Source organism: Balaenoptera ricei, chromosome 2 (assembly GCF_028023285.1).
Source record: "Balaenoptera ricei isolate mBalRic1 chromosome 2, mBalRic1.hap2, whole genome shotgun sequence".
NCBI classification, from domain to species: Eukaryota; Metazoa; Chordata; class Mammalia; order Artiodactyla; family Balaenopteridae; genus Balaenoptera; species Balaenoptera ricei.
In genome coordinates, this window is record NC_082640.1 from 72,174,616 (window position 1) to 72,196,800 (window position 22,185).

At 40.0% G+C, this 22,185-nt stretch overlaps 1 protein-coding gene across 7 annotated transcripts in view; it reads left to right on the forward strand.

Annotated features, from left to right (window-relative positions):
• The window catches only part of CSNK1G1 (casein kinase 1 gamma 1), a 197,740-nt gene that overhangs the window by 125,250 nt on the left and 50,305 nt on the right, over positions 1 to 22,185 (forward strand). The window contains exon 1 of one of the 7 annotated variants that reach the window (XM_059913048.1): positions 21,511 to 21,599. The exons of the other annotated variants lie outside the window; for them this stretch is intronic. The gene's annotated coding sequence lies outside the window, so the exon portion shown is untranslated. Of the gene's footprint in view, positions 1 to 21,510; positions 21,600 to 22,185 lie in introns of those variants that run through there. 7 annotated transcript variants of the gene reach the window in all.

Below are 22,185 nucleotides of genomic sequence, written 5' to 3' on the forward strand. Positions count from 1 at the left end.
TTTATTTACGATAGGTAAGAAGTGGATTTGTTTAGAGAGATACACATTCCGTAGACAGAATGTGGTCCGTCTCAAAAGGCGAGAATGGCCCTGGGAGAAACACACTCCACAGAGTGTGGGCCGTCTCAGAAGGCGAGAGGCCAGGAAATTTATTCTGAAAGTAGATCAGTTGACAAAGTAGACAAGATTTCACCATGTCTCCCTATAAATGTGAGCATGAACACTAGAGCTTGTTCCTAAGTTACAGGCACAAGCATTTCTCTTCCTATTTTTCTAGAGTGAAGTTCCCAGCTGCAAATGTTACTCATCAGTAGTTAATGTATGAGCAGCTAGAGCACACATGCCCTTCTCTTCAGAACCAAGGTGATGTTGTGGCACTGTAAATAAACAACCTTTCACGCTGAAAGCACACAAACCAAAATTATCCAATCATTGGTTTTACTCACGGGTGCTTTGTCTGTCATTATTCAGCACAGGCTGAAGATTTGCAAGCTATTTGGGTATCATGACGAGGAATACTTAAAAAGAAAAAAAAGCCCATTGTGACTTAGGTTTGTTCAAGGAATTAATCAGTACTTACAAAATAAATGGATGAAATTTGGGGGGAGAAATGAGTGATTATGAATTTAAAGGACACTGGTATAGTTATTGTGACCAGAGCTTGAGACTTTAAATTCCTAAAATAAGAACTTCTGTGTTGGCTTGAGAATATGACCATTTTTTCCTTAAGTACAAAAGTCTTATTCATTACCTTGCTTTTTGACCCCTACGTTGCCCTGACTGTATGATCTGGAAATTCATACCAGTTCTCTACTCATGTGTAGATAGAACAAAAATGGTAGTACTGGCTGATTGTGAACATGGTTTAAGGTGGAGCTCTTCCTGATTGTCCCTTCTTTTCCTTGTTTGATCTCTAACTTCTTCCCTTCTATACCATCGTGTTCTACAGTGAACAGTCACAGTTCAAGCTTTCTTTGCTGATTGTAACTTTGCCATCAAGAATTTCAAGACCTGATTATTTACTATGAAGGTTATCTCTAAGATAATCAGGGAAGAAAGAGGAGGGCCTTGAGAGTCTTGAAATTGAGGACTTTGGTCTTCCTAAAAGCTACCATTTTTTTCCTTTTTCATTTATTGTAGAAACCAAATTATGAAATATTAAAGGATATTTTGAAAGGAGGTGGTGGTCCATGTTCTTATCACCCTAACTCAGCCACATTTTATTTGAATATTTCTCTTTTTCATATGCAGACATATTTCATAGTTAATCTCAGTTCACATGCAATTGCATGTCTTCATTCACTGAACATTGTAACATTTGTCTTGATGCTGCATTAGATACATGTTTCTAATCATTGTATAATATCCTGTCAGCTTTGTAGACCATAATTTAGGCATGCATTTTGTGCTGTCAGACTTTTAGCTTGTTTTTATTTGAAGAAAGCATTTCTCCTATTGATTTCTGATACCTGAGTGTATAACTCAAAACTTTTCTTTCATATGTTCTGCCATTTACTCCCCATATGATACGATGGTGATTTTCAAATGTTTAAAGATCTATTAAATGATAGATTAAGTTTATTCCAAAGAATTCCAGAGCAAAAATTATAGAAAGAAATTTCAGTAAGATAAGTTTGACTTTGTATAACAATTAAAACAGTGTGAAAGTAATCTAAATGTCATCAATATGGATCTGGGTAAATAAATGGTGATATATTTATACCATGGAATTAACTATTAAAAAGAAAGTAGAGCCCTGTGTACTAACATGGAAAGATGCCCCAGTATATTTTTTAAGTAAAAGGTTTTGCAAAACAGTATAGCATGATTATATTTCTGTAATACAAGAAAAACGTATATAATACAGATATGTCCGCATGAGCACAGAAAATATCTGAATGGATATATTAAAAAGTTAATGATTATCTTTGAAGAGAATGATTAGAAATGGGAAGCAGTCTTTAGGTTTGCACTTTAATCCTTTCATGTTGGTTGTATTTTTTGCCCTGATCATGTATTATTATTGTATTGTTGTTGTTATTATAATAGCTAATTTTTTAAAAGACTGCAGCAGTGGATTTATGGTTTCTCTCTTACCTCTTCCATCACCAAGCAACCTGTTTCTGTCCCCATTTATCTGGAGCCATGTGTTAACAGTTTCAGGCATAAGGTCAACAAATGATGATAAAGTGGTGCAATATTGTGTTTCCTTTCTTTCCAAACACCTTCTTGTAGGAAGAAAAAAACCAAATTGTGAACTGGAATAAGCTGTCTTATGCAATAGGATTTCCTGTCTCTTAGCAGGAGGGCAGTTTTCAGGCAGAAGTTAAACAGTTATGCATTCTGGATGTTATAAGGGAGATTTGTGCACTGGGTAGAAAGTTAGAATACGTGACTTTTTAAGACCTATTTGAACACTGAGATTGTATTAAAAACTTTAAAGACCATGTTACCATGCAAAAAACATCCTGGTGCAGATATTTATCCTTGGGGCCTTACTCAGTCTCAGAAGACATAAACTTATTTTTCTAAGTTAATTACGTCATAAATATAAGCCTGGCAAAGTGGACACCCAGTAGTCAGTGACTCCAAATGGGAACATTATCTACTATTTTCACATACTTGGATGTGTGCGGGTGGGGTAGATTTTTATTTGCAAATTATGGTTCAGTTATTGAGCCTGATATTGCTGGAGAATTTCCAAATTTATTACAAAGAAAAACAGTATTTTTAAAATGTGAACTCTGCAACTATATGTAATGACTATGAAAAATTATTATATTATTCTTTTCCTCACTGTTGGAACATCAAAGTTTTAGGTTTTCTCCAGTGACTAAACCAAATACATTATTCAGTTTTGTCTTATTTTTGCTTCATTTTCTCTTATATCGTTGTTTTGATTTTTCACAGTACAAAGGGCTTTGGCACTGAGCGCAATTATACTTTTCTTTTCAGATGTAACTTTGTATAGGTTGTTCTGAGTACACAAGATTAGAAATAAGGGACTTAAAGATTGACTCTGGCTTCCCTGGGGCTGGCTTGCCCTCCTGGTAGCTTCAGTATTTGTTTGGTACAATGGGCCAGCTTCACAAGAAAGAACAGTATTTAATCATGGTAATTAAAGACTGTAAGCCTTGCATTCAGCAGATGAAAGCACCCAGTGAGTTATAACCATCTTTCTTATTTTCTTATCATTTTCTTCAGTGATCAGTGTTGGGTTAATTGTATTATAGTCACCATGGATAAGTCTCAAACTTATTTTCCTGTTATGGGAATGTTTTTAGGTTTCCCTATGCTCTGAGTGTCCTTTTACTTAGGAGAGTATATACATTGTCAGTTTTTAAATTTCCCAGCCAACAAATCTTTTATCCAGCACACCTCCCACTTTTGCTTATGTCCTAACACACAGGAACAGGACATGTGGATGACAGGTTTGGGGCAGAGATAGGCAAAACCAGTGGCCTCAACAGAGAGGAGGCCTAAACATAAGAGAGGGACAGTAGGAGCATGAAGGTTCATAGCTAGATAGGGACTGGTCACGTAATAGGGGTCAGTATATGTTTGGTAATTAAGTAAAAGATGAATAAACCAGAACCAAGCACGCAGCTGAAGTGGCAGGAGAGAGAGGGAGGAAGGGAGAGGGAATGAGTCAGCAAGAGCAGGAGCAAATCAAAGAAGATGGGGGGAGGGGTGAGTAGGCAAATGGCAAGAAAATAGGATTCTAGAGGCAGAAGTGAGAGTGCAAGTGATAAAGTCTGGTGGAGGCCTCTGACTTAGCCAGAAGGAGCAATAAAGTTGCCTTCTGTTACTGTTCTCCGAGTTAGCTGTTTCTTAGGAACAGTGGTTTTGAACAATAGCTTTGACATTTTTAGTAAAAGTAGTAGGGTAGGTTATGGTAAATTCCCATCACTTCACTTGGCATTTGGAAAGGCCTAATTTATAATATAAACAGATAGTACAATGACCTCTTTGCTTCTGGAGCCTTCTTAATTGTATTGAGAGATCCTAAAGGTAGTAGAGGAACTCATCGTGCTCTGGTTAAACATTTAATTCCACTTCCACCCAGCAACCTGCCTGGGAAAAATTCTCAGGGGCTCTGGGAATAAATATCATATCATAGACAATCTAAGCCTGAGCTGCCATGTCCTGGCTTTTCAGCAGCTATTCTAATCTGCTAATGACTATTCTGCTTTGGCTTTCTTGTAAAGGAGATGGTAATCCTCAAATTAAAGACAGCAAAAGGGAATTCCCTGGCGGTCCAGTGGTTAGGACTCCACACTTCCACTACAGGAGGTACGGGTTATATCCCTGGTCAGGGAACTCCTGCAAGCCTCATGGCAAGGCCAATAAATAAATAAATAAAATCTTAAAAATTAAAAAGACAATAAGATACTTAATGAAATTTCACAGTGTAACAAAGCCCAGGCAAAATCTCATTGGAAAGAGAAAGCAAGTGAACTTAAGTGCCCACTAGGTACTTTATATGGTTATTTCATTTTTCCCATTTTGAGCACAGCAAAGTTTAGTAACTTACTTTACCCAGGGTCACACAATAGGAAAACCTGAGCTAGGAATGTGTTTGTCCCATGTTTTCGTACAGATTTCTGTCTTATGTGTATACCGAGCAGAGGCCAGATGCCTGGCACCTTCTACCCATTATCCCTTGCCTAATTGTAATAGAATAGTGGAAGATAGTTGTAAAAGTGTTAATTGCTGCAAAGCCCCAGAACTTTCCCCCAGTGAAACAGTAGGATTTCCTGTTTCATATGGTGCCCCCAAATTTCATGCCTTTGTTACCTCCAAAATCTTTTATGGCCTTGGGTGATCTAGGTTTTGAAACATTTCTTTCCAAAGTAAATTAATCATTTTGGTTGAATACTTGTGCCATGTGTGCAACTGAGGAGCTCAGAGCTACCCCACCCAAGCCATTTTCACCCACTGAAACCTTTATGCTATGAATTAAGAAAGTATTCATATTCCGTAATAACCTATATGGGAAAAGAATCTGAAAAAGAAAGAATACATGTATATGTATAACTGAATCACTCTGCTGTACACCTGAAACTAACACAACATTGTAAATCAACTATACACCAATAAAATTTTTAAAAGAAGTATTCATACTCTGCAATTTTGAAGTTTCTGGGAAGGAATGGTTTTATATGTCATGAAAAAAGATAGGAGGTACAGGTTGGTACCAGAAAAAGAGCTTTGAATCTAGGCAACTGTTAAATTAACAGGAACATGGTTCTACTTCAACAGAGAAATAAAGCATAAATCTGAAGAAAATCATGAGAAAGTGTGATATTGGCAAAACTGTCCTATAGTGTTGTGGACTTCCTTAGGAGTACATTATAAATAGGCTGGGCAAACACAGGAAGCAGTACAGAGGAAAATAAAAAATAAGAACATGTGAAGAGATGCTGGAAAGATGGGGATTTTACTGAAAATAGAAGTGAATCATACAACAAGAGTAGTTACAAACAACATGGGTCAGCTTAGATGTTCAATAGTTAGGAGTACTTTAAGGAATTGAGAAGAAACGTTTTCGTCTCCAGTTGGGCAGAAAGTTTTCGTAACAAGAGAAGAAAGGATGAAATAGTGAACTTGGTAAAAGAAAGTGAAATCTGGATTCTTTCTTGCCATATATAAGTTTTTCAGAAGTCTCTCTGCCAGAGATATTACAGAGAGAGGAGACATATACCACTAAATTCAGGGAAAACCAATCTTAATTAGTTTAAATGGGCAGTCTTGAAATTACATTTTGAGAGCTAGAGATTTAGACACTTGCCATCTCTAATTATAGGCAGTGTGCATAAGTGGAGACAGCCAAGAATGGGAGCAAGGAGAAAAGTTTAGCCCAAATTTTCCCACTGTTTTTCTGTGACTTACTGTTAACCTTGTGCCCCTGCTATGCCTCAGTTTCCTTATTCATGTAACGGGAAACTTCCTCTTTTTTATTGAGTTTGCAGACCTTCTAGGGATGAATGAGGTAATGTCTGTAAAGGCCTTGAATCCTTAAGGAAAAAGTGCTATATAAACACAAGGCAGTATTGTTTTACATTGAAACCAAAGATCTAACTTTCCTGTAGAAATGGAAATATCCTATTTACATTTCTTATAGCTTTGAAAAATATCAGAATGAAGAGATAACAGTTTCATTTTTGAAGAATTTTTGATGGATTCTCAAACAATAGTGACTTAATATTTCCCAGTCCTTTCTCTGACTTAATAGAGCAGAATTCTGCTGTGGTGAACCCATCACATCTGTGATCTTGAGGGAGATGTTTGTTTCTTTCAGAGGAGCTGAATGTGGTCGTGTTGAAATACAGTTATGAGCCTGCTTGGTGAGAATGACCACTTTTGCTTCTACAACTCCACAGCCTTTCGTGCCAGTTTAGAGGCGACACTTGGCCACAGCCATCTTGTACTACCTGGAAAAGAACCCCAGAAAAAAAAAATCCAATTGTCATACCTATTTCTGTTTTGTAAAATGGAACTGAAACCACTATGCAAGGACCAGGCCAAAGGATTCATTAGTATTTGGTCCTTATCATAACTGGATTCATCTCTGAATTCTCAAAGGAAGTGGTCTTACTAGTGATGAACTACTGAAACATCACAAGTAAGGTTTATTACAGTGGTCTGTGGGAATGTTAGTGAATGTCATTGCCCCCCAAAATGAAAGATACAGATGGTTGGGCTGCCTCCTGCCTCCAGTGTAGAAGGTGAGATTTCTTAGGAAGCCAGACAGTGTAAAGGAACAGATAGTAAATATTTTAGGCTTGGTGGGCCACTTGTCTCTGTTGTAACTATTCAACTTGTGTTATCTATATTCAGCTCTTGTTGTCCTTGTAGCACAAACATAGCCATAAACAGTTTGTAAACAAATGAGCTATATTCCAATAAAGGTTTATTCATGGACACTGAAATTTGAATTTCATGTAATTTTCACTTATGAAGTATTCTTCTTCAAATTTTTTTCAAATATTTAAAAATGTAGAAACAATTCTTAGTTCTCTAATCATGCAAAAGTAGGTGGGCCAGATTTGACCTAAAGACTATATAGTTTGCTGGTCTCTGCTCTAACATGGCAGCGACCAAAACTCCTTATTCTTTTTTTTTTTTAATTAAATTAATTAATTTATTTATTCTTGGCTGCGCTGGATCTTCGTTGCTGTGGGCGGGCTTTTGCAAACGGGGGCTACTCTTCGCTGCGGCGCGCGGGCCCCTCACTGCCGTGGCCTCTCCTGTTGCGGAGCACGGGCTCCAGGCACGTCGGCCTCTGTAGTAGTGGCGCATGGGCCTAGCTGCTCCGCGGCACGTGGGATCCTCCCGGACCAGGGCTCGAACCCGTGTCCCCTGCATTGGCAGGCGGACTCCCAACCACTGCGCCACCAGGGAAGCCCTCCTTATTCTTTTTTATCACTTAGCTCAGTTTGCATAACATAAGAATTACCTCGAGACTTCCCTGGTGGTCCAGGGGTTAAGACTCCGTGCTTCCAATGCAAGGGACACGGTTCAGTCCCTGGTGGGGGAACTATCCTGCATGCTGAGTGGTGCAGCCAAAAAAAAAAAAGAATTACCACAAGGAATACTTCCTTATTCCTTATATATATTCCACCCTTTTCTAAAAAATAAATTTATTTATTTATTTATGGCTGCATTGGGTCTTCGTTGCTGCGCACGGGCTTTCTCTAGTTGCGGCGAACGGGGGCTACTCTCGTTGTGGTGCAGGGCTTCTCTTGTTGTGGAGCACGGGCTCTAAGCGCATGGGCTCAGTAGTTGTGGCTCGTGGGCTCTAGAGCGCAGGCTCAGTAGTTGTGGCACACGGGCTTAGTTGCTCTGCAGCATGTGGGATCTTCCCGAACCAGGACTTGAACCCATGCCTCTGCATTGGCAAGCAGATTCTTAACCACTGAGCCACCAGGAAAGTCCACATTCTACCCTTGAGGCGCTGTAATGAGAGAACTTACAGAGAGAGAGCCATATCCCTCATTCTGTGGACTTTTCACAGTGTAATATGCTGCTGGATTGTGAGCACTTTTTTTTCCATTTATTTTATTGAAGTATAGTTGGTTTACAATGTGTGTTAATTTCTGCTGTACAGCAAAGTGATTCAGTTATACATTCTTTTTCATATTCTTTTCTATTATGGTTTATTACAGGATATTGAATATAATTCCTTGTGCTATACAGTAGGACCTTGTTGTTTATTCTATATATTATAGTTTACATCTGCTAATCCCAAACTCCCAATCCATCCCTCCCTTACCCTCCTCCCCCTAGGCAACCACAAGTATGTTCTCTATGTCTGTGAGTCTGTTTCTGTTCATAGATAAATTAATTTGTGTCATATTTTAGCTTCCACATATAATTGATATCATATGGTGTTTGTCTTTCTCTTTCTGACTTACTTCGCATAGTATGATCATCTCTAGGTCCATTCATGTTGCCACAAATGGCATTATTTCATTCTTTTTTATGGCAGAGTAGTATTCCATTGTATATATGCACCACATCTTCTTTATTCATTCATCTGTTGATGGACATTTAGGTTGTTTCCATGTCTTGGCTATTGTAAATAGTGCTGCAGTGAACATTAGGGTGCATATATCTTTTCGAATTATAGATTTCTACAGATATATGCCCAGGAGTGGGATTGCTGGATCATATGGCAACTCTATTTTTAGATTTTTTGAGGAACCTCCATACTGTCTTCCATAGTGGCTGCACCAATTTACATTCCCACCAACAATGTAGGAGGGTTCCCTGGGTTGTGAGCTTTTTAAGGGTGAGAAGCATCTTTTATTCATTATAGTATTATTTGCATATCACTTAATCCAAAGAAGAGACTCAACAAATGTCAAATTGATGAAATCTCAGTATATAAACTCTTCCAGCAGGATTTCACTGGCAGTGAGATCACCAAGTTAAGTGGCAGCTTCTTTCTTTTATGTGTACACTCTCCTCTTCAAGATCTCAGCGTCTTCTTTATTTGCTTATGCTAGCAATTCTTGATTAACTGTATTAAGGAAGCAGAATAGAGATACTAATGAATAATTCAAGATATTAGAACGAAGTCCTCCAAATTTTTTCTACAGGGATTTGGTGTACAGTCAGAGACATGTATATTCACTATTACCTACAAACTTAGAGCATCCAAGAACTGCCTGGCAAAAGTTGTGGAATTTAAGCCCTTTGAAAGTAGGAATTATGTGTGGTTCTCATGAATATAATGGCTGTAGTAGTGCACATCTTCATACATAAATGGCCCATCAGCAGGTAGAAAATTATTTGGACACAATCACATTGAAACAGTTGTCATAATTTGTCAACTTTTTGCTTGGCTCTACTCTCAACAGTTATAGTTCAGAAAAGATAGGACTATAGATCTCTTACTATGCTACCTAAAAAAGAGAGTAACTTTTTAAAAAAATATATTTATTTGGCTGTGCTGGGTCTTAGTTGCAGCATGTGGAATCTTCATTGCAGCATGCGTGTGGGATCTAGTTCCCTGACCAGGATCGAACCCAGGCCCCCTGCATTGGGAGCACGGAGTCTTAACCACTGGACCACCAGGGAAGTCCCAAAAGAGAGTAACTTTAAAGAAGGAATTTACAACTGTGTGCAGCTTGCCCAAAGGAAAATTTTTTTTCACTTAAAAAATTATTTTGTTAAGTTATAGAGAAAATTAATATCATTGAAGGTTTAGAAAAATATATAATAGAAAGATTTAATCTCTCTACTCAAAACTACTATTCTCACGTGTACTTCCTTAGTCTTTTTTTTTTTTTTTTTTTAATTTATTTTTGGCTGTGTTGGGTCTTCATTGCTGTGCGTGAGCTTTCTCTAGTTGTGGCGAGCGGGGGCTACTCTTTGTTGCAGTGCACGGGCTTCTCATTGCGGTGGCTTCACCTGTTGCAGAGCATGGGCTCTAGGTATGTGGGCTTCAGTAGTCATGGCACGTGGGCTTAGTAGTTGTGGCTCGCGGGCTCAAGAGCGCTGGCTCAGTAGTTGTGGCACACGGGCTTAGTTGCTCCGCGGCATATGGGGTCTTCCAGGACCAGGGCTCGAACCCATGTCCCCTGAATTGGCAGGAGGATTCTTAACCACTGCACCTCCAGGGAAGTCCCCCTTAGTCTTTTTATGTATATATTTTCATTAAAAAATTTTCTGATTTAAATATAAGATGGGGGTCTGTTTATCAAATGGGAAGGTGTAAGTTTCACACAGTGCTGAGGTTCTTTTAGCTTTATTATCCAATATGGATTTGAGAGATGAGATGCTAAAGGGATAGAATGAGTTAAATGTCAAGTTGAATATTATGATTGGAAAACAGTTGAAATATTGAAGATATTGAAAACATTTCTAGGCATATAATAAAAAATGTTAGAGAATAAGTTGCTGGGGCCCATCTATGTTTGTCATGTCTCCTATATTGAGGCACCATCAACTACAGGAGCTTCGTAGCCTAATTTGAGTATAGAGGCTTTGTTCAAAATCCTAAGATAATTCTCAGAACACCGTATTTCAGTTCAGTTAGCTGCTGGGATAACCTAATAATCAGTCAATATCTAGACCACCACCAGCTGTCACAGATCATATCTCACACCTATATACTAGTTTATAGGTATCTTATTTAAAATTCTAGGATTTCGGGACTTCCCTGGGGCTCAGTGGTTAAGAATCCACCTGCCAACGCAGGGGACACAGGTTCAATCCCTGGTCCAGGAAGATCCCACATGCCGTGGAGCAACTAAGCCCATGCTCCACATCTACTGAGCCTGCACTCTAGAGCCCACAAGCCACAACTACTGAGCCTGCGAGCCACAACTGCTAAATACCGCGAGCCTAGAGCCCGTGCTCCGCAACAAGAGAAGCCACCGCAATGAGAAGGCCCCGCACCGCAATGAAGAGTAGCCCCCGCTCACTGCAACTAGAGAAAGCCCGCATGCAGCAACGAAGATCCAACGCAGCCAATAAATAAATAAATAAATAAAATGCTAGGATTTCAAGGGTGACAGTTTTTCTAAGGAAACCAACTGTTAAACACAGTGTAGTCACATTTGAGGTCAGGAGCTAAAGTTAGCACACAGGTGAAAATCACACATAATCAGAGTCAGCCTTGAAAAATCTCTCAAATTGCCCATGGCGTATAGAGTGTAGTCTAACTGGATTTGTGTATATGATCATACTCAGTAAATATGCATGGTATGGATGTTTAGTATATACAGTGCTGCAGAATTTATGTACTAAGGTATGCATCTTCAAAATATGGTAGTTTTTTTTATTTCTTAAACTTTTTTTTGGCCAAGCATATGTCATTAAATTTAAGTAAGTGGATTTGATGCTTACGCCATTCCATGTCTCACTCTTCCTTCTTTTTCCTAATTTTTATGAAAGACTTGACCTAGTACTATGTTAGCTGTTTGCCTCTCTGTTTTCTATCTGTAAGCTCCCTAAGGAGAGAGTCTGTGTCTTACTTATCTTTTTTTTTTCTTCTCTCCCTAAAGCATCTAGTGTAGTGTCTTGCACATAGTGTTTAGGAAGTGATGGTTAAAGAAGAGGAAGAGGGACAGTTATGTGTGTGTATTGGTAAACACCATTTGATTACAAATAACAGAATCTATTCCAATTAGCTATGATTCTAAAGGAGAATTTACTGAAAAATCATAGGGACATATCATGGAACCAAGGAAGGAAATATACAGGTCTCACTAGGGATTGGAACAAAGCACTTAGAAAGCCTCTAGGAACCAAAACAACTGCCCTTTGTCCCTGGCTTTCTGTCTAACTCTTCTGGACTCTGACACTGTATTTGACCCTCCTTCTGCTTAGGGTCATAAAATTTTATGCCTTGGCTTCTGTTAGCCCTCTTCATTTGCTATGTGTTACCAGCCTTCTCTGCTTCTCCTTAACATTTGGTGGAAGAAAGCCTTTTATGCAGCCCTTCTCCATTTAAGCACCAGCAGAGATTGACTGGAGTCCTGTATCTCAGTTGCAAGCTCCAGGACTTCCCTGGTGGTCCAGTGGTTAAGACTCCACGCTTCCAATGCAGAGGGCACAGATTTGATCCATGGTCGGGGAACTAAGATCCCGCATGCCGCACGTCGTGGCCAAAAAAAATGCAAGTTCCTAGGAAAGAGACCAGCTGACTTAGCTTGGAACAGCCTTCCAGTTCTGGTCCCAATGCCGTGATGAGGGTGCGCAGGATCACATGGACTCCACCACTCAGCATAGAGCACGTTCTCTAAGAATGTGGCTTAAGAACTGGGAGAAGACAGTTGACAGTGTGACAAGAAAATGGTGGACTCACAGACCATACTTTTCTTTCTCTTCATGTAACCGTTGCTAGAAAGCAAAACATTTTGCCTTAAGACAGTTCAGCATCTTGAGATTCTCAAAGTGGGGAGTAGAGCCTGAAAACAACCACCGTGTGATGTCCTGGCAAAGGGCAGTGAGTACTCCCAGAAAAAGAACTCCCTCTTTCATTGCTGATTGTGCCTGTGTTTATTGTACTTATCATACGCTTGTTGGAAAAGAATAATCTTAAGAGAAAAATCTGCTTTGGGCCTGTGTTAAGAGAGACAGAGCTTCTCATACTTAGAAGGGTCTGGAATGATGAATTTAAAGCCATTTCTGCCAAACTTTCACCCTTTGAAGGACCTGCTCCTTTCAGCATGAGTGGCATATTTGAAATAAATAAACATCAGGGCAACAGCAGAAGCCTCATATTAAAAACAAACAAAAAAGTTAAAGTCCTGTCCACTGGGTAAAGGATGAGGAGTATATTTGGATATACTTTGCAGAAGGAGCAGCACCAGGGTCACTATTGTTCCTCTCAGAGAGAAGAACCTAAATATGAAAGTGTGCTTGAATTGGTGAGTCAGTAGCAAGAGCCCGTGACAGGTATATGAAAACCATCTCCGTCTTGAAACAGACTCACAGACATAGAGAATAGACTTGTGGCTGCCAAGGGGGAGGGGGTGTGGGGGAGGGATGGATTGGGAGTTTGGGATTAGAAGATGCAAACTAGTTTGTATAGGATGGATAAACACAAGGTCGTACTGTATAGCACAGGGAACTATATTCAATATCCTATAAACCATAACAGAAAAGAATATAAAAAGAATGTATGTATATGTATAACTGAATCACTTTGCTGTACAGCCAAAATTAACACAACATTGTAAATCAACTATACTTCAATCTTAAAAAAATCTCTGGGGGACTTCTCTGGTGGCGCAGTGGTTAAGAATCTGCCTGCCAATGCAGGGGACACGGGTTCGAGCCCTGCTCCGGGAAGATCCCACATGCTGCGGAGCAGCTAAGCCCGTGCGCCACAACTACTGAAGCCCACACGCCTAGAGCCCGTGCTCCGCAACAAGAGAAGCCACCGCAATGAAAAGCCCACGCACTGCAACGAAGAGTAGCCCCCGCTCGCCACAACTAGAGAAAGCTCGCGCACAGCAGCGAAGACCCAACGCAGCCAAATAAATTAAAAAAAACAAAAAACAAAAAAAACTCTGTCTTACAGTATATGGAGCAAACTTCAGACAAGGGAAAGTGTGTTGTGCTTTTCATCTTTTCCTCTTAAAGAGTGTGTGTGCATGTGTGTACATTTCCAAATCTACCTACCTTGTCCAGAAAACATTTTAAAAGGACATTTAAATGCTTCTATTGATGTTACAGCGTAAATCCAATCTGTAGCAAAAACTTTGTGAAGCCAAAATAGAAAGGATTGTTTCATTTACTGGGCTTGGAAAGGCATAATTGTCATACCCCGTACTAGTTTGCTGGTCTTTGATGGAGCTAATTTAGTCGTGATAGCACTATGAATTCCTTTCCGTTCTTCCAAGGACAAAACGTCATGACTTTTAACCTTTATTAGCTAGCTACAGTAGTTAGCCATAAATAGGAACAGATATTTCTGAAGCCCAACACTCAGTACACTTCTGGACTAGGATAAATTCTATGGTTGTGTGTTCTTTGTGTTATTTTCCATAGTTTCGAGCATTGGGACATTTCTCATGTTACGGCTAACAATGTACTCTACAGTATCGTGAAATATAAGCATAAAAGTTCATATGTAATGCTGTGAGAGACTTGCTTATCTGTTAGAGCCAAACCCTTGTGGCCCTTCTCTGCTCCTTAAAACTCTCAAATAGCTCTAAGTCACATGAGGCATAGAGAGTAATTACCTTTAATTATGTACATAAAATTTATTCCTCTCTCTTGCCAAAAAAAAAAGCACCACTTCTATTTTAGATACTTGGCTGGTGAAGATTTGTTGGGCCAATAATTCCTTTAATTGCAAATAGGGACTTGTGAGTTTATTATAGAAATTGTGTGGCCTGCATGCACCTCACAGTTACACAAAGTACTGACACCTTTTCAGTGCATTGTTTTGCAAAGTACAGAACTGCTAGAGATATTTGCTCAGTGTGAAGGCAGAATTTGTTATTTGGATTTTGACTTCTTTTAAGGATCTTCATGAAAAATAGAAGGCAGAGTTCCAAAAATAGACCCAAGTAACTTATATGTATGTGGCCTGGGCTGGAGTGTGGTGATTAGTTCCAGAAAACTATTATAGTGCTTATGCAGGCAAAGGTTTAGAAAAGGTCAAGCACCAAAGCCTGTCAGAGGAAGCTTGCTTATAAGTTTGCACAGACCCTAAAGTTTCTGATGTCATTTTCTCCCTTTAATTCTTGATCATACTTTACTTTTCTGTCTTTACTCACATCTCTCTTACTATGTACCTGCATGTTTCTCTTCCTTCTATGTCCTCAAAGCCATTCTTCAGACATTAAGAATAGCTTAGTGGCTGCCCTTAGAGAATGCCTTTTGAAGGAGGGCAGAGGCAGAAGTCTCAGTGACCATCATAGGACTGACCACAGCCCTCAGTCACTCCCCCTCCTTAACTCATAGTTTGTCAAGGTTAATCATTAAGAGAGAAGGTAGCATTTAGCATCCCCAAAGCTATGGAGTTCTATGGAATGAAAGACATGAGTCGTTGAAGTGAATTATTCCTATGCGTTATGAGAAGGTGAAAGCCTGTATCTGCTGTCTTGTATTAAAACTCAGTGAATTCCTTTCCAGTGTCTCTCAGTGTCATTGTGAGAGAGAATATTTTCCTTAAGTTCCAGTAACAGAGTACATGAAGATAGATAACGCCTCACATCCATTATCAAAATGATAATCCAGTTGCTAGCTAAGCCCTTTTGTATTTGTAGAATATAATGTATCTATATGCATACTTAAGACAAAAACCAACAAAAAGATCAAGTTTTAACATTTGTGACCAATATTTTCATCTTTCAACGACTTCTAAGTAAGTGCTTTATATTCCACCCACTTAAAAGAAGAGTTTGTCAGCTCTGTACACCTCTGCACTCTTTTGTGCTTTCAACAGTCTGACACACTTTTAACTTTTCTCTCCATTTTCCTCTTTCTTTATGCTTCATATTGCTTTAATTCATCTTTTCTTACCAACCTGTAGAGTCTCTTACTAATAATTACTTTAGTCATAGCGCAAGGAGATGAAGTTTTCACTAGCAAGAACTCAGCATCAGCTGTGTCCATAGCACTACGGTGAGTAATTTGAGGGCCACAGAGTTATAAATAACATGGTCACTGCGCATTGGAAGGAAAATGTAATGTTTATTGAGCTTTCGTAATGTTTTTTGTAAGACATTGTTGTACTACTCTCAAGGAGCTCACTAAGGTATGTAAGTAACTATAACGCACACAGAATGTGTGGAATGTTATTTTTTTAAGTTACCTATAAAATTATATGGAAGTTCTGAAGGGAAAAATGGTTTCTAATAATGGGAAACAGGGAAGGCTTTTTAAAGAGGGTGGTAGCTATGGGGCTGAACTTTCAAAAGGAGGTATAATTTACTTGAACATGTTCAAATAGAAGGGTAAAGAAAGCTTTACAAGAATAAAATAAGCTAAGGCCCAGAGGCAGGTATGTGTCTGTTCATACATTTATTAAAGAGGTGTTCACTGAGCATCCCACTTGGGTTAAGTACTGGTCTAAGCTAAAGCCCTGGGGATACAGTGGTGAATAAGAGTAGGCATTGCCCCTAACTTACATTCTATATTTATTTACTTTTTATTTTCGACTGTGTTGGGTCTTCGTTGCTGCGCGCAGGCTTTCTCTAGTCGCGGCGAGCGGGGCCTACTCTTTGTTGCAGTGCGTGGGCTTCTCATTGCCGTGGCTTCTCTTGTTGCGGAGCACGGGCTATAGGTGCACGGGCTTCAGTAGTTGTGGCACGCGGTCTCAGTAGTTGTGGTTCATGGGCTCTAGAGCTCAGGCTCAGTAGTTGTGGCACACGGGCTCAGTTGCTCTGCAGCACGTGGGATCTTCCTGGACCAGGGCTCAAACCTGTGTCCCCTGCATTGGCAGGCAGATTCTTAACCACTGTGCCACCAGGGAAGCCCCCACTAACTTACATTCTAAAAGGGAGACAACCTGTGATTGGCTCCAGGTAAGCAGAATCAGCAGTTCTAGAGAGTTTCAGAGGAAGGAGAGGGTTGTGGGCTGGAGAAAGCTTCTTGGTCAGGATCATACAGATTGCTAAGTACAGAACCTCTTGTCTGCTCCATTATTGTATGTAAGTCAGCCTCACTTATATCTTTCACAACTCCTTACAGAGCTGAACCACTAGCCGCATATGACTACTGAGCACGTGAAATGTGGCTAATCCGAATGTGCTCTAAGTATAAAATACACACTGGGGGCTTCCCTGGTGGCGCAGTGGTTACGAGTCCACCTGCCAACGCAGGGGCACGGGTTCGAGCCCTGGTCCAGGACGATCCCACATGCTGCGGAGCAACTAAGCCCGTGCTCCACAACTACTGAGCCTGTGCTCTAGAGCCCGCGAGCTGCAACTACTGAAGCCTGTGTGCATAGAGCCTGTGAAGCCACCACAATGAGAAGCCCGCGCACTGCAACAAAGAGTAACCCTCGCTCACCGCACCTAGAGAAAGACCGCGTGCAGCAACAAAGACCCAATGCAGCCAAATATAAATAAAATAAAAATAAATTTAAAATACACACTGAATTTCAAAGATTTAGTATCCCAAAAAGGGATGTAAAATATCTCAATAATTTCTTTTAAATTCTTATTGAAGTATAGTTGCTTTACAATGTTGTGTTAATTCCTGCTGTACAGCAAAGTGAATCAGTTATACATATACACATATCCACTCTTTTTTAGATATCCTTCCCATTTAGGTCACCACAGAGCATTGAGTAGAGTTCCCTGTGCTATACAGTAGTTTTTCATTAGTTATCTATTACATATATAGTAGTGTATATATGTCAATCCCAATCTTCCAATTCATCCCCCCTTTCCTCTTTGGTAACCATAAGTTTGTTTTCTACATCTGTGACTCTGTTTCTGCTTTGCAATCTCAATAATTTTTAAATTGATTACATGTTGAGGTGATGATATTTTAGATATGAGTTAAATAAAATCTGTTATTAAACTTAATTTTACCTGTTTCTTTTTACTTTTAAAATGTGACTTCTAGAAAATTTTAGATTAAATCCATGGTTCTCATTCATGGCTTGCATTATATTTCTATTAGCGCTGTTATAAGGCAATGCTAGGGTCCTAGTGTATACTTAGTTCTGTTATTAAAGATGTACTAAGGCAATATGGGTGTATAATACTCAGATAAAATCCTTATTTTTCCTTTTCTTCATTCTTTTGATCTTCTTTTTATTTACTCAGATATCTCTGCCTTTTCAACTTTGTTAATGGCCTTTGCCATAATTTTTAGAGACATCTGCTTAACTAGTAGGTGGTTCAGAATTTAAAGAAACTCCAGGTGAGAGTAAAATAGTCTTAGTTTTTCTAATTTTCGAGAGCTCTTACCCTGCTTTTGCCACTGTGCTTTGAGCTACCTATATGCTTGCTGGTCCCTCAGCCTGCAAGATTATTCCCTCTCCCCACACTCCAACCTAATCGGCTCTTAACCATCCTTCAAGACTCAGCCTATAACCCCCGCTCTCTGCGAAGCCGTCCCCAGTCCCTTCAGTCAAGGTTATATGCTTCTCTTTATTGTTCCCTTGGCACTCTATTCTCACTTGTGATGTTTGATGAATGGACAAACTGACTACCAGACATTTTAAACTTAAATGAGTTTGAAACTGGAAGCAGGGACATTGCAGCACTTATTCCTTAGATTAAGTGAAAATCAGCAAGATAAGTAAGTTCACTTTGCCTCCTTGGAAGTCTTCATGCCTCCTCAGTGACCAAAATTATAAGGTCATCTCAAATGTTCCACCAGGTCACATCTGTTCTGACTGGAGAGGTGTTTGGGTGAAGGCTAAAATGAGGAAAGAATGGCAGGCTGTAGCATCTGTTCCATTGACCGGTTCTGTGGCAAGCCAGTTAACCTCTACTTTCCCATTCAGAAAATGAGCGTGACACTTGGTACTTTACTCTTCCATGGCTATTTTGATGCTCAAGGAAGGGTATTAAGTATTAAGAGAGTTCAGTAATAGGGGACACTCTGCTTCTGTGCTATGATTAGACTGTATGCTTTAGTGGGTTTGTTTTTTCAATCAGGAGACTTCTGGGAAAAATTTGTTAAATGGGTCCAAAGTTAATGAAAACATATGCTTATCTGCTTTTTATACTTTCTGTATTAATCTAAACATATGCCAGGTTGCCCTCTGAATTCCTAATGATATGTTTAATTTATTAGGTTTAATTTAAAGATTGGTACTTGTATTAGAAAAATACTACTAATGCACTCCTGATAGAGTCTTACCTGTGCTTTTTGTAAGGAAAAAATTACTCTTTCTTTATTACTTGAGTTCATAACCTATCAACATCATGAATATCTTGTGATTGACCCTTAGGTTCGTACACAGACTACGTTTTACTGAATCTTTATTAAATTGGTTAATCTCCTATGAAAGTAATGTGACCCAGTAGTCCTCGCTGCCACTGTAGATGTCCGTGGACTTCAGGGTGCAGATAGGTGTATGTGGTATAGTAAAAGAGCCTAGGGGACTTCCCTGGCGGTCCAGTGGTTAAGACTCTGTGCTTCCAACGGAGGGGGCGCAGGGTTCAATCCCTAGTGGGGGAACTAAGATCCCACATGCTGCACAGCACGGGCAAAAAAAAAAGAGCCTGAAACTTGGAGGCGGAAGTGGGGTTTTAGGTCTTGGCTATACCACTCAGTGTATGACCTGAGCAAATCACTTCAAATGAATTATCCATAAAATGAGAATAGTAATTCCTGTATGTACTTGTTAGGATTAAATGGGAAGGCCTATATAAAAATACTTCATAAACTGTAAAGCAGTTTATGGCCAATAGACTTTTGTGATGCAAGTATGCTTTGAGTGGAAATTTCTTATTGTAGTGTTGAACAAATAATGGGGGAGGAAGGATTCTCCTGACTTTGAAATATCAATGATAATTTTGACAAAAACCTAGGAGACTCCTCCAAACATGCTGCTGCTGGCTACGTGTAAGAGAGGAGATAACCTAGTGCTGGGGCTTTGGGAAGAATGAGTCAAGGCAGCTTCTGAAAACGTTTTTAAATACTCTATGGGCCTGGATACTTAAGTAATAGGACGGTAGTACTAAACGTGAAAAGAGGCCCAGCACTGGAAACAGACCAGGGACCAAAGAGGATTTAGAACTGGCAACGTGGGAACATATACTAAAATGTTAAATGTGCATGACCCTTGACTCAGCATTTCCTCTTCAAGGAATCTACCCTCAAGATAGATTTGTATTCATGCCCCAAAATGTAGGCACAAGGATATTTCTGCAGTATTGTATGCATATCTGTCTAGACACGTTCCATTTTCAAATGATAGCGTTCAAGCTCACTTAATGGAGGGAGTGGTGGGGCGGGAGAGAATTTCTTGGCTCACAGGACTGAGAAGTCCAGGATTCTCACCTCAGGCCAGCCAGATCCAGGACCAGCATTGTCCTTGGTCCTCAGGTTTGTGGTATACTTGTCTGTCTGCTTCTCTCAGCTCTGCTTTCTCTGTGTTGGTTTCATTCTCAGATAAGTAGTCTACCTGTTCTCATGTGGTTGTCTCTGGTAGCTTCAGGCTAAGCTCCTTCCAGTTTAGTGATCGAGGGGGTCGAAAATTGCTCCTCCTTCTCTATAGTTTCAAAAAGGCCCAGAGTTGACTCTCATTGTACTGACATAGTTCAAGCTCCTATCCTTGACCCAGTTCCCCAGGGCAGGAGGATAGAATCCTCTAATTAATCTGGCTTGAGTCATATCCTTGGGGTGGCAGTGGGAAATGGCTTGACCCCACTTTAACCACATGTAGTAACAGTGAAGGAATGGTGCTTTCCTGCTGGAAGAGTAAGATGTTATCAGAAGAAGGAAGAAAAGGATGCATGTCAGGTGAAAGCAATAGCTGTTCACTATAATGTCTATTTCTAATAACAAATATACGGATACAACCTAAATGTCCGTCAGTACAGGAAAACTTAAATGTGATACATCATAGGGGGAGATATGATGTAACTTTTAAAGTGAATGATGTGCATACATGTGTTGACAAGGAAAAATGTCCATTATATCATATTAAATTACAAATGAAGTTGCAGGAAAGTATTTTTAATTATGTGTATGTGTATCATCTATTATGGATATGAATACTTTTTATTCATATGTTTCTGTACTGTTTTTGGTTTGCTATTGTATTTAGTTAAAATTAGTATATATCACATTTATAATTTAAAAAACTAATGTCCCAGGTGGCCCCCATTCCAGATAAAGAACTGGAATTGACAAATCAAGAACTATAGAGATGGACTTCCCTGGTGGCACAGTGGTTAAGAATCCGCCTGCCAATGCAGGGGACATGGGTTCGAGCCCTGGTCCAGGAAGATCCCACATGCCGCGGAGCAACGAAGCCCGTGCGCCACAACTACTGAGCCTGTGCTTTACAACCCGTGAGCCACAACTGCTGAGCCCGTGCACCACAACTACTGAAGCCTGCGGCACCTAGAGCCCATGCTCCACAACAAGAGAAGCTACTGCCATGAGAATCCTGCACACACAACGAAGAGTAGCCCCTGCTCGCTGCAACTAGAGAAAACCCGTGCACAGCAATGAAGACCCAACGCAGCCAAAAATAAAATTAATTAAATAAATAATAAATTAATTAATTAAAAAATGAAATCTATGGAGAGATGGACAGATGATGCAAAAACTGTAAAATAGTATTCAGGTAACTGATATAAAAATATCGGGACTTCCCTGGTGGCGCAGTGGTTAAGAATCCACCTGCCAATTCAGAGGACACAGGTTCGAGCTCTGGTCCGGGAAGATCCCACATGCCGCGGAGCAGTTAAGCCCGAATGCCACAACTACTGAGCCTGCTCTCTAGAGCCCGTGAGCCACAACTACCAGCCCATGTGCCACAACTACTGAAGCTGTTGGACCTAGAGCCCGTGCTCTGCAACAAGAGAAGCCACCGCTATAAGAAGCCCGCGCACCACAATGAAGAGTAGCCCCTGCTCGCCGCAGCTAGAGAAAGCCCGTGGGCAGCAACGAAGACCCATCGCAGCCAAAAATAAATATTGGGAACCAAGGAGGTGGGTAGGACAGATTAACCAGATTAATCTGCCTGTGTAGTAGGGTGGTGGATTTATATCCTGGAAGGATAATGTTAACCAAAAAGGCATGTGGTTTGGAAGAAGTGGGGTAGGGAGCACAGAGAATAACTTTGGCAACCACATGAATGAAAGGGAAGAAGAACGAAGGCGGAGAATGTTGGCAGCTTAGTATAGCGAAGTGAGCAGTGAATCTGGAGTTGAGAGGTCTGGTTGTGTTACTTGGGCACCCTGTCAGCTAGGAAAGGTCACAGTGTCTCTCAGGGTCTCTATCTCATATGTAAAATGGAGTCATTAGTATTTTCCCTTTTTTGTTCATAAGATGACTGTGAGATTGAAGTGAGATGGAAAAGGGCTATGTATGTAAAGAAAAGACCATATAATTCCAAGTTAGGACCAAAATAAAGAATGTGTCTAAAAATGGAGTGGGAGAAGAAAAGGATAAGAAGATGTCATCAGACTTCCTTTGCACATTAGACAACTTAGATGGCTAATTTCATTGGTCATTTAATCTATTTGGATGGGCAGGTGCTTTATTGAGAGATAGGAAGACGTTTACATTTGTTTG